The sequence below is a fragment of the Vicugna pacos genome, chromosome 28, assembly GCF_048564905.1.
Source record: "Vicugna pacos chromosome 28, VicPac4, whole genome shotgun sequence".
Classification (NCBI taxonomy): domain Eukaryota; kingdom Metazoa; phylum Chordata; class Mammalia; order Artiodactyla; family Camelidae; genus Vicugna; species Vicugna pacos.
The window spans coordinates 8178035-8191510 of record NC_133014.1 but is presented as its reverse complement, the minus strand read 5'-3'; the positions used below and the strand labels follow the sequence as shown (position 1 = coordinate 8191510).

At 47.4% G+C, this 13476-nt stretch overlaps 1 protein-coding gene across 1 annotated transcript in view; it reads right to left on the bottom strand.

Moving 5' to 3' along the window:
- LOC140689988 (uncharacterized) overlaps positions 1-6808 on the bottom strand; it is a 72725-nt gene extending 65917 nt beyond the window's left edge. The window contains exon 1 of the mRNA XM_072951370.1: positions 6653-6808. The gene's annotated coding sequence lies outside the window, so the exon portion shown is untranslated. The remainder of the gene's footprint in view (positions 1-6652) is intronic.
- Between the last annotated feature and the right edge of the window lie 6668 nt (positions 6809-13476).

Below are 13476 nucleotides of genomic sequence, written 5' to 3'. Positions count from 1 at the left end.
ACAGAATGAGACACGCTGTAGATGTGGTGACTCTCGCCCTCCCCCCAGGCTGCACACCAGTGTTCTCCTGGGGCAAGGCCAGGTATGGGTTGACCCCGGGACCCACAGAACAAGACTGGGTAGGTCTGCTTGGCCCAGCGCCACCCCAACCCAGGTGCCCTGCACACCTCAGGGTAGAAACGAGCAGCCCGTGGATGCTCGACCTGGCAGAACAAAGCTGGGACTGAGTGTGGAGAGGCTCACGCAGGACCTGCCACAGGGCTCCCACCTTCCCTCAGGAAGGAGGCTGGTCCAGCTCCTTCCAGTGGATTTTGTGGATCCGTGGTGCTAGCATTAGCCAGACTTTCTGGGACTTGTGAATGAAGAACCCTGACGGACACATATGTGAACGTCTATCCATCGGACGACGACCTTGTGACTGACGGATCAAAGGGGGACTCCCAACCCTGGGTTCAGTGGGTCCTCAGAAAGTGTTTCTCTGCCCTATTCACTTTACAGTATCTTTGAAGTCTTCATGAGATGGATGCATAAAGGTTCCTTCAAGACATCCAATTACACAAGTGTTACATGCACTAGGCAATTTATAAAACCAGAACAGCTGCGTACTAGACGCTGTTGGTAAAAAACCAAACAGCCACCCACTCCTGATTTCTAAGAGGAGTGGGCTTGGCCCCCGGCTGGGCCTCCTCTGCGTGGCCTGGGGGCACCAGGCACAGCTCAGCCCAAAGGTGCCTTACAAGTAATCTAAACCCCAACAAGTGTCCCGTCCTTTCTGCTACACCTGGTCCGGCATGATGGGACAGGAGGGAAAGCCTTCTGAAGAACTTCCAAGAAGTATCATCACTCCAAATATGAAACCAGGAAGGCTTCACAGAAACAGCTGATCACAACCCCCTTCCGCTTCTTGCCCGCCTCTTGAGGCCTTGAGGCCAGCGAGCACCTGACAGACGCCAAGGGAGCTGGAGCAGAAGAGCCCACGTGGCCCCCAGCTGGTTCCCCTCCGGGTGGATGAGGGTGACAGTGGCGAAGACACAAGGCAGGAAGAGCCTGCTTACAGAACCACCACTCGGGGGACCAAGAAAACCTCCCGACTTCACCTGAGCTCGAGAAAAACTTGTGCCCTGTTTCCGCACATGAGCTGCAGAGGGTCTTGGATATGGCAGCTCGGGGACCTCAGGGAGGGACAAGTCCCCCTATTCCATAGGCTATGTCACACCTGACTGTGGTGGTCCTGAACGGTGACGTCCCTCTGTAACATGGGGGGTCAAGCCACCACAACAAAGGACACAGAGCAGGAAGGTGAGCAGAACCAGGGTTCCTGGCAAGCTCTGCCCCAGCCTCACTAAGAGCCAACAGTCTTCCTTAACCCACTCTGTGCAAGACTTTCCATGACCTAAGACCACTTTCTAATGCAAACAGAAAAAAAGGAAAAAGAAACCAAAACCACCTCCAGGCTTAGCATCCCCAGGTAAGAGTGTTAGCACTCTCATCACCTCCTCTAGCTCAGCAAACACTGCACCCGGGTTCCCGGGCCCGCACTGCCCTGACCCAGACACACCACTCTGCAGCCAGAGGCCCTAGGGGCAGCGGGGACACACCCGGCTCGGCCAGACCCCACGCAGGACTGACCCTCCTGCTAGTCTGGCCCCTCTTCCAAGGGGCTGGCCTCACAGGGCTGGTGCCATGAACAAGCCAGCATACATACCACACTCCGCAGGCCATATGGCACAGAGTAAGACCCCAGGAAATGCCAGTCACGCCAGCACAAGTAGGGGCCAGACACCCACATGTAAGGAGTAAACCCTGTGATACACTATCTGGCAACAGGAAGGTAGGGCGGTAGGGGAGTGATGGAGCCCAGTCACTGAGGAAGTGCTGCGTGGGGAGTGACCCTCGATGTCCGTGGACCCGGCAAGGCCCGAACAAAGGCCCTGACACCGGGCCTTCAAGGAGGCAGCTCAGGGAACGGCCCAGAGGGAGCCCCTAAAAAGAGGCTCCCCCCGCCCCAGTGAGGTACAGATGCCGCTGGGTGAACAGCCTGTTCCTCCCTGGCTGCTCAGGGTCTTTCCAGACTGCCCTCTGCTCAGCAGCTTCAGGGAACAAGGACCACACTGTGGGTCCTGTCTTACAACCTGCTCCCTCCATCTGACATAATAGGAACACCTTTCTATAGCATTAAATATTCAACTATCATCTTTCTAACAGATGTTATTTTTTTTACAAACTGTTGTATCATAAAGAATTTAATGGATGTGTATTTCTTTTACAAACTGCTCTATCATAACGAATTTATCCAATCTTCAGTTACTGCTGGTTTCCAACAGTTTACTCTAAAATAAAGCTGGAGTGAACATCTGCTTAGCTAACTTCCTGTAAATTCATGATAATTTTCTTAGGATACATTTCCAGGAGTGAAATCGCTGGGACTGGTTATATACAAAAGAAGACGGCATTTTTTTTCAAATTGAGTGCCTGTCATGACTCTTAATAAAACAGCATTAGAGAAACAAGCAAGCAGATGAACTGAAGACTTAGATGAGCTGTTCAGCTGCTTTAAAGAGCTGCAGACCCACCCTTCACAGCCAGAATAAAACTTCAAGCCTAACCATGCAAATTTCTAGACAATTAAGCAAGAGACTCAGGAATGCGATACAGGGGCCACAACAGAAGTTCCAAGGTACACCACTTGGCTACTTATGGAAATTTCTACATTAGCTGTAACTTACGTTCTATATTAAGTTTTTCATAGAATCAACAAACAGGTATTAGAAAGTTGTTCAGAAACTGTGAAAATATTACAAAGTACACAAGAAAATAGAAATTATCCTTAAAGAGCCCAAAGCTTCATAAAACAGGCAAATCCATTCGTGTGCTCCTTGGTCTCCTATCTCGCTGAGACTCACACAAGTCAGAGAAGCAAAAGGAAAGGCATGCGGCTGAGGAACCTCTGGAGGGGGGTGGAGGGTCACCTGGTTTGGGATTTGCTTATTCACTCAAACACTATCCAGTGATAGGATCTAAAACACTCTGGGGGAAACGGGGGGGGGGGGGGGGGGAGGTTGGCAAGTCTGTCCGGTTCCCTGTTTCTCCATGGAAAGAGCAGGAGCAGGATCTCCCCAAAAGTGTCCTTCAGAGGCACAAAGGACCCCGGGGTGACCAAGCTGAAGCATCCATTCTCATGCCACAGGGAACTTGCCCTTCAACCAGGTCTGGGAGGGAAAACACAGAAAAGAGAAATGGTGACAAGTGAGTGAACGCACAGGGTCCCGCCAATGCATGTCCGAATCAGGACACAGGGAGTCTTCCCACCGGGCAGGGGCAGCAGGGACCAGCGAGGAGAGACAGTGGTCAGTGTGGGACGTGGAGCCCACATGGAGGAGCCCACCTTTCCCTGGCTCACGGTTCCTTCTCAGCCAAGGACGGCTAGGGAGTCCCAGGGATGACATAGTCAGGCACCCTGCCTCCAACCATCCTTCCTGAAGGGGAAGACAGACAGGCAAAGGGCTCACAGCAGCCAGGCACCATCGCAGGGGAGCGGGGACCGGGACCGCCCTCCCAAAGGTGTGGGGTGGGGGGACTGGGAGGAAGCAGCAGCGGGGGGACAACAGTCACACTCAGGACAAGAGGCCCCGTCTCCGGCTGAGACACGTTCCAGGGCACCTCTCTGAAAGCACCGTGGGAAATAAGAAGGAACACAAGACCCAGAAATTCGAGTTGTCCACTGGACACACACAAACACTAAGCTGAAGGAGACTGGGGGGGAGCCAGAGTCCAAAGACTGGCTCCTGAACACAGTTTCCCATCTGGTCCTGCAGACATCCCCAAAGTACGAGGAAAAGGTCATTATACCTTCTCGTCGGCTGTCTACACACGTTTCGCTTTTGGTTTTCTTTCAAGTCTGCTGTAACATACAACCACAAAAAAAAACTGTATTTCTACAACTGATGTATGTTACGTAAACAGAACCTTTTACACTAAGTCTACCATGAGAGCACCTTTTACAACTCAGCACTAGAGAAACAAGTGAGCTTTACATTTCCGGCTTCAAAACCACCCACAGTCTCCGCTGGCAGGATTCATCACAGGAAGGAATCAGTGCCCATCACTTTATTATTGCTCCATAAAAGCCAGTGGCACCGTATGACACCTATGGCCAATTAATCTATGACAAACGAGGCAAGAATGCACAAGGGAGAAAAGACAGTCTCTTCAATAAGTGGTGCTGGGAAAACTGGACAACTACATGTAAAAGAATGAAATTAGAACATTCTGTAACACCATATACAAAAATAAATTCAAACTGGGTTAAAGACCTAAACGTAACAGATACCTTAAGACTCCTAGGAGAAAACATAGGCAGAACACTCGTGGACGTACATTACAGCAGCATATTTCTTAAAGCAGCTCCGGGACTATTAGAAATAAAAGCAAAAATAAATAAATGGGATCTAATTAAACTTAAAAGCTTTTGCACAGCTAATGATACCATCAACAAAATGAAAAGACAACCTACAGAATGGGAGAAAATATTTGCAAATCATGTGACTGACAGGGGACTAACTTCCAAAATATACAAACAGCTCACACACCTTAGTATCAAAGAAACAAGCAATCCAATCCAAAACTGGGCAGAAGACCTAAACAAGCAATTCTCCAATGAAGACATACAAATGGCCAACAGGCACATCAAAAAATGCTCAGCATCCCTAATTGTCAGAGAAATGCAGATCAAAACTACAGTGACGTATCACCTCACACCAACCAGAATGGCCATCACTGAAGAGTCTACAAACACATAGATGCTGGAGAGGGTGTGGAGAAAAGGGAACTCTCCTACACTGTTGGTGGGAGTGTAAATTGGTGCAGTCACTACAGAGGACAGTATAGAAGTTCCTTAAAAAACTGAAAATAGACTTACCAGGTGATCCAGCAATTCCACTCCTGGGCATATATCCGGAGAAAAATAAAATTCAAAAAGATACATGCACCCCAATGTTTACAGAACACTATTTATAACGGCCAAGACATGGAAATAACCCAAATATCCATCAACAGATGACTGGATAAAGTAGATAGGATACATATGTACAGTGGAACACTACTCAAGCCATACAAAATAATTAAACAATGCCATTTGCAGCAATATGGATGGACCTGAAGATTGTCAGTCTAAGTAAAGTGGACTGGAAAGAGACAGAAAAATGCCATAGGACATCACTTATATGAAGAATCTCAAAAAGAATAGCAATAAAAAGGACACAAATGAACTAATTATTTTGATTTCTGGAATACATGTAAGCACAGTTGACCGTCCTTTATGACTGATGACCGCAGTCTGTTGATTCTTATTTTACAGTTGGTTTTATTCCTTTGCTAACTATGTAAGTTTAAAAAGCTAAAGATCTAGTCTGTTCTTAGAAACAATAATTAGCACATATCTGTAAACTAAAAAAAAGTGCAATGAACTATATATATGTATTTACCGCAATATACTGTGTATGCGCAAACTATAATAATTCTGTATAATAAAACTGAAGGCGGGGGGGGGGGGCCAGTGGCACCGATAAATCCCAAATTTCAAATCCTGAGACCGGCCTAGTCGCCATTCATGGGGAAAGCGACACGCAGGCTGCAGGAAAACTTTCCGGAGGAGAGCGAGCGCCAGGGGAGCCGCTCTTGAGTTTCCGACGCAGGTGGCGCCCGCCCCCGACCCCACCTCCGGTTCTGGACGCTCTCCCCCTTAAAACCCGCGGGCCCGGGGCTCTGCGCCCTGCCGCCCGTCTTCACCCCTGATTCTCTCCCTGGACCCCGCCGGATCGCCTGCACTCCGCCCTACGTCTCTCCGCGGAGCACGCGCCACCCGCGACCGGCGGGAGGGGACCGAGCACCCACCTGGCCCGGCAGGCACCCACCATGCCTGCCACCCCCACACGTCGCTAGGAAGACCGCAGTAATTACACCTTCCTGCTACTCTAAGCCAGCGACACCAGAACGGCAACAGTCGCTGCTGCCTGGGGAGGCTCCTTACAGAATCCTGAGCCTCCCTCAGCAACAGCAACCGCCCCTAAAAAGCCTCCGCGCTCCTCTTCCACTTGGAAAGCCCCTGGCCACCCTCACGGTGCGGTCCGCCAGCCCCCTGGTCGCCGCGGAAGCCACGCCCAGCAAGAGCGACTGCTCCCGCCTCCCAGCCGCGCCTCCCCCACCTCCGTGCACCCCGCATCACCCGTGCGCAGCCCAGACTCCCGGCGCCTTCCATCCATTCCTAAGGTCGGTCGCCGTCCCAGCCCGCTGACCAAGCTGGGGGGAGGGGGGCGGTCTGCTGCCGCCTCCATCCCCTCGCGGTAACTAGCCTGAGCGCGGCGGGCAGCTCCTCGCCGGCCCGAATCACCTCCCGGCTCTTCTCGGGTCCCCAGCTTGCATGGCCGAGCAGAGAATCTCACCTCCCCGCGAAGACCCGCTCGCTCCCCACCCGCCGGCAGCCCCGGGTGCCGGGACCCCGCGCGAGGCTGCCCCGGCGTCCCCGCCCCCCACCCAGCCGCCCTCGCGGGCCCCAGCTGTCCGTCCCGCCGCGCAGCCCTCGCGCCCCCAGCCCCCAAGGGCTCCCGCGCCCCGCGCCGGGTCCCCGCGTGGCTCCGGCCCCGGCGGCTCGCACCTTCCTCACTGCAGGCATCCTTCGGCCCTCCAGTTCAGCAGACACCCGGTGACTTGGTCCGTCCGCTCCTCAGTCCGCGACTCACTCCTTCAGCCCAGGGTTCCTCGCCGCTGCCACAGCTCCGAAAACCAGTTCTCACCGCTTGCAACCGCAGACTTTATGGCTGGCGCCTGCGCACTGGGCTCCGGGGGGGGGGGGGGGGGAAGGCGCCTGCGCACTGGGCTCCCGGTGACGCGCCTGCGCACTGCGCGCCTGGGGAGGGGCCGCGAACCGTGCACAGTGGGGGAGGCTAGTGCGTTGGGGCAGCTGGAGAGAGGCGGGGCTGGCGCCTAGGGGAGCACTGGGCCTCGGATCCGTGACCCCGGGCTGGCTCCTTGACCTTGGCAGTCCACCCAGCTCGGCAGGCACGACTCGGGCAGCGCGCGCACCTGCCGGCCCACTAACTGTTGCTCGGGGAGCGGCGGATCACGCGCGGAGACAGCGAGGAACTTGAGGCCTGGAGGATGCAGCTGAAAAGAGGGGATTTGAAATCTCCTCTGAATGAAATAGAGTGCTGTAGCAGAGGGCAGAGCACAGATTAATGGCTGAAACACCTAGTTCTTCTCTCCCTTCTCTTCTAACACATTTAGACATTTTGTCCTAAAGAACTTTATGAAACAGTTTACTTGCTATTGTCCGTTTTTAGTTTAGCCACCATTTTAGTGGGAATGAAGTGCTGTCTCATCGTGGTTTTGATCTGCGTTTTCTTGGGGGTCAGTGATGTTGAGCATCTTTTGGTGTGCTCAGGGGCCATTTTTATACCTTCTTCAGAGAAACGTCTGTACAGATCCTCTGCCCAATTTTAATTTTTACTGATGAATTGTAGGAAAAACTGTATTTTTTAAAAGAGGGGCAAGTCCAGGTTGGTAGAGAGGCAGGTTTGAAAGCATGAGCTGCGTTAGCCACAAGTCCGGACACACACAGAGGTGCACACACATGCTCACACTCATGGGAACCGCATTTCTACATAAGTCCAGGTACATGCCCAGGGACACAGGCATAGGGACTCATGGATGACCAAACCTGCGTACACCCGCAAAGAGCCTGTGTGTGGTGTGTGTCACACATGTGGGCATAAAGCACAGTTCAGCGACCCCGTGTACTGGGGCCAGGCCTGCCTCCCAGGAGCATGGCCTTATCAGAGCAATTATCCTCATTTTGCAAAGTGGGGACACTGAGACACGGAAAGTCCCCTTGACTGGTCCAAGGTCACCCCACTGGCCAGTTTTAGAGTCTGGACTTGACTTGGTCTCAGTCTCTGAGCCCCATCTCTGGGACTGTGTGTGGCCCCCAGACCTATGATCTCACGTCAATCATTTCAGAATGTCAGGCCTGGGCTCCCCCACTTCTGGGCTGCTGTGTGACCTTAGGCAGCATGCTGTCCCTCTCTGGGCCTCAGACTCCTAGTAGGGTGACACAGGATGGTCGCCAAGACCCTCCCCAGCCCTCAACCCCAGGGAATGGGGACTCCATCAAGGTGAGCCCCCTTCAGCCAACTGGTGGGTGAGGAGGTGGACCCTAGAACACAATCAGAGCCCAGCACAGGGCTGGGCATGCAGTTGGTACTCAATGCGTATTTGTGGAATGGACCTGACTTGACCCTCAACCACCTCGCAATCTGGGGGAATCACACTGGTCCCCAATAACAGGGAAAAATAGCCAAGCACACAGAAGGGCCCGTTGGCATTTGCAGGGCACAAGCACAGAGCTTGTGCAAGGATAGGGTCTTGGGTTTCTAGCGGCCCCTCCCGAGACTGACGGGGCCACGTCCTGCTATTGCTGAGGGCGGTGGGATTCCCTCACCAGAGCTTGGCTTTGGTCCTGCCGACATCTCTGAGCTCTGTACCCACGGTGGCAGGTGCTGGGAACCACACAGACCTAGCCGTGGTCTGCAGGAAGCCTCTGTGCTCATGGGCAAGGCAAGAGGGGCCTGAGAGACAAGGGCCAGGATGGCAGGATGGGGGCTGTGGAAAATAAAGAATGAGAGCTGGACTCATCCATCTAAGGGGCCTCTGACCCAGGTGGAGCCAGGAAGTTCCAGGGGTAGGGGTTACCAGGTGGACAGTGTCTTTCCGCACTACATTATGTCTACTAACTTGGGACAGCAGATCGAGGTGAGCTCAGGTCTTGGGACACAACACATAGTCCTCCAGGAGCCTCTTTCATTGAGGTGCCTCAATAGTACTTAGAATCAACAGAACTAGGACATTGATTCCCACTGAATGTCAGATGGGACTTTGAAAATGTCACGTTGTTCCCAAAATAGAGTATGATTTTTTCATGATGTGGTGTGGAATCAATGCATCAATAAGGAAGATGCATTCAACCCTTGGAGGACATTTGCTATTTTGCTGAAAAATATCTAAATGCTTTTGCAGCTATTTCCAGCCTGCCTCATAAGAATATTAAAGATGAGTTGTAAAAACTGTCTTTTTTTTTAGTTTGTCTTTTTTTTTTTAAATTGAGTTATAGTCAGTTTACAGTGTTGTGTCAATTTTCAGTGTAGAGCACAATTTTTCAGTTTTACATGAACATATATAAATTCATTGTCGCATTCTTTTTCGCTGTGAGCTACCACAAGATCTTGTATATATTTCTGTGCTATATATACGGTATAATCTTGCTTATCTATTCCATATATACCTGTCTGTATCTACAAATTTCAAACTCCCAGTCTGTCCCTTCCCACCCCCCTCACCCCTGGCAACCACAAATTTGTATTCTATGTCTATGAGTGTGTTTCTGTTTTGTATTTTATGTTCAGTAAAAACTCTTAGTGGGCTCTGATTTTTTTTTTTTTTTTTGGCCTGACAGGAGTCCAGTTTTTCTTCTTTGTGTTACTGAACCCTGATTTTCCTCTGAGAATCTAGAACTTCTCCATTTTCAGTATACAGGTAGGAGTAGTGAGTGCTTCTCTCAAGGGTATGACTGTTGCATGGTTGAGCAGAAGGTGTTTCCCCAGGTTGTAATGATGGATCAGGAATGTATTAGCAAATGAGATGCAACTAAATACTTTGGACTGTTGAGAAAAAAATCTTATTTTCCTTTAATAGTTTCTGAAAGTACAGACTCAGAACTCCTGCCTAATACATGGACAGAGCCTGATTGAAAATAGACTCAACAAAAAAGTATTAGGACCAATACACAGAAGAAACCTATTCTGATAATAAATTTTCAACTCTAGAATTTCACACATTTCCGAACTATTTTAACATCTTTTATTTTACTCATTTTATATTACTGCTTTTTTATATTTATATAAATAATAAAGTGAAGCCCAGTAAACTTGCTATCATTGTTACTGAGTCAAAACTCATTCTGCTTTTGCTGCATCACAGGACAATAAATTGGGAGGCGAGATGTTGGGGCAAGGAATAGCAACTTTATTTGGAAAGCCGGCAGACAGAGAGGATGGCAGACTAAAGTCTTGGAGAACCATCCTACTCCAGTCAGAATACAGGCTCCTTTTACACAAAAAAAAAAACAAAAAAAAACAAAAAACAAAAACAGAGGAGGGGATGTTGTTGGTTGTTGCAAACTTCTTGCTGCAGGAATGCTTTGTTCTTGCAGCTCTCCATGTGGGTCAGGCCATGGTGTCCCTGTAAACCTCCAACAAAACAAACACTATTCTCCATTCTGCAACTTGTTATCTTTATAGGAGTGCATTAGTGCTAAGACTCTTAAAGGCCAGAGCCCCCAGAATAGGCTCTCCTGTCTATTTTAGGCTAAAGGCAACACTGTTTCCCAAAAGGTGCAGAGCTGGCAAGACTGAGCCTAGGAAACAGGGCACAGTGGTCAAAACTAAAGGAGCAGATACAATATAGCGTTAGATTTGTTCTCCTCTATTACACCATCTGAAGAATGAAAATATTACTAATAATTAAATGTATTATAACCCCTTTCTTCTCTGCCCCTGCCTCATGCTAAAAGTAACCAATATCTTGATTTTATCTTAAAAATTATATATACATATATATATATATGTATTTTTCTCCTGGCTTTGAATTTTAAAGAAGTTAGCATCTTCTATGCAAACTTCTAGAAATTGCTTTTATTTTTTCATTCAACACTACCCTACTAAGTTTTATATTGCTTACTGAATATAGTTGTAGATTCATTTTCACTGCTATATCATACTCCATTGTGTGATTATCTCAAAATGTGTTTATCTGTTATCCAGCCAGTGAATATTTGATTACTATGAGCAGTAAGGATGAACATTTTAAAACATGTCTTTAATGAATGTAACTGATAGTTTGCAAGATACGGCAGTATTAAGCTTTAAAAATAATATCATACATTTCAACAAAGGGTCCAGGAGATGCAATTAATTATGTGCCAAAGAAGAATACTGGAAGATTTGTGAGTAGACCTAATAACCTTCCCAGGATTAGCAAAGGATTAAGTGGAAGACTGTTCTATTTTGTTGTTTTAATTAAGACCATGGATTGAATTGTAATATGCAAAATAACCTGAGTTCCTATTTTTTGTCAGTTTAAAAATGTCAATTTTTAGCCACTTCAGCTTTGTCATATTTGTAATACAAGTTTCTGAACACCAAAGTAGACCAATGTCTTGTGTGGGGAAGAGTTTCTTTGTGGCAGGAAAGCTTCTCCTTATTTATTAAATATTACTAAAATATGTGATCTATATTTAGATTTGAGGTATATGGTTATGCTTCAATTAGTGAGAAGCATATTTACAAAAGCATTTCCATCTACTCTGACATGACTACATTGATTAAAGATGACTTGCAGAGTTTGGGGGCGGCAGGCACCACAGTGAAAGATCTTAGTGAATTGCATCATATTATAAATTTTGTTGATCCCTAGAATATGGCCTGGGCTCAAAAGCCTCGCTAAGTAGAATAAGATCTTCTGTTGGAAAAATGATGATGAGATATATCAAATTTACTCTCCCATTTATTTGTAAAAGAGCTCTATTTAATAGATGAACTCCCAGGACCTTGGGTCCTAAGTGGACCTGATAACTTCTAATGGAAGGCCCTGTCTACAAGCACTATAACCTATAAGAAATTCTAAATATTGGTTGAAGAACTCAAAAAGATGGCCTAATTAAAGATAAATTTACCTTTACCCTATTTCATAATTAAAAAACGTAATGTGAGGCGATGGGAGGGAGATGGGTAGTTGTCGTACAGAGCATTTTAAGAGCAGTGAAAACACTCCACATGCTATTGTAATGATGAATGTACATCATTATACACTTGTCTGAACTCATGGAAGGTGTAACATTAAGAGAGAACCCTAAGGTAAACTATGGGCTTTGGGGAATTATTATGTGTACGTGTAAGCTTATGAATTGGAACAAATGCACCGTTCTGGTGGGGGACATTGATAATGGGGAAAGCTAAGCATATGTGGGGGGAGGGGGCATATGGGATGTATCTGTACATTTTCCTGTGAACTTGAAACTGCTTTAGAAAAATAAAATCTTTAAGAAAAATTAATCCAGTATGATTTATTTGCTGATGCATAGACTTCTATATGCAAATGCCAAGTGTTTTTCTAGGGTGTAATTTCTTGGGGTCATGAGTTACACTGAGGCAATGACTATGATATATTCTTTCAATCAGTCTTACAGATGCCTTGAAACTCCAGCCTCTGCCTTTGGCTGATAAAGCAGGGAAGGAACAAGTGCATTCCCTGAGGTGTGTGGCAAATCGTGGTCACTATCTCCTTCCAACTGGTCTCTTGGTCTCCAAGGCTGATGCAACGCTTTAATTATTCAGAATGCTTCGTGCCAAAACCACTTCCACACTAACAGGCTCTTTTGTTTGTGAACTCCCCAGTGATAACTTATTTTAGCAACCAGTGGTTTCTTGGCAAGAAGCTTCAGAGCTGAATCCTACTAATGAGCTACTGAAAATGGCAACTAGCAAGGCCCAATTCCCCCAACATAATGAAAGATTCTCTAAAGACATTACATTAGCCACCTTGAATGGTGTCTCTGCCTCCAGTGCCCTGACCAGTCATATACTCTATTCTCCCTCTTCCTGTCATTCAGAACATGGGCACAGTATCATCTTCACATTCAAGACTGGGTGTCCCTTGGAACTTCCATCATTTATATACATGACACATAAGGGTACCTTCTTAATGTGTAGATCCAATTGTTTCTCAAATTTGGGTATCTTGCAGAAAACTTTTAAGTAGGGAGGCTCTGAAGTTCAGCTTCAACTTTGGTCTTCAGCCAGCATTATTTTTTTTTTAACATTTTTTATTGATTTATAACCATTTTACAATGTTGTGTCAAATTCTAGTGTTCAGCAGAATTTTTCAGTCATACATGGACATACCATTATCGCATTTTTCCTCTGTGATTCCCTGTGTTATACAGTATAATCTTGTTTATCTATTTTACAATTTTGATATCCCAGTCTATCCCTTCCCACCCTCCGCCCCCCTGGCAACCACAAGTCTGTATTCTATGTCTAGCCAAATGCCTACATTAGTGTCCTACATCTCTGCCCTTCCGGGATATGACTGCATAGATGACTGTCACGTCCAGTCTGCATAATGGCATTGTTACAGGTTACTCACAGCATTCAGATGTACTGTTAATATATAAATATTTACTCTCAAATATTGGTGAACTTTCTAGGTGTGACTTGGACAGAATTTCTTATTTGTTTCATTTTTTTCCCACTTCGGTTTTCTTTGGATGTGAAACATTAAACAAATTGACATTCTTACAATACCAATGATTATAATATTAACCTCATTTCCAAAACATGAACAGACATGATAGCCACAGCTACAACT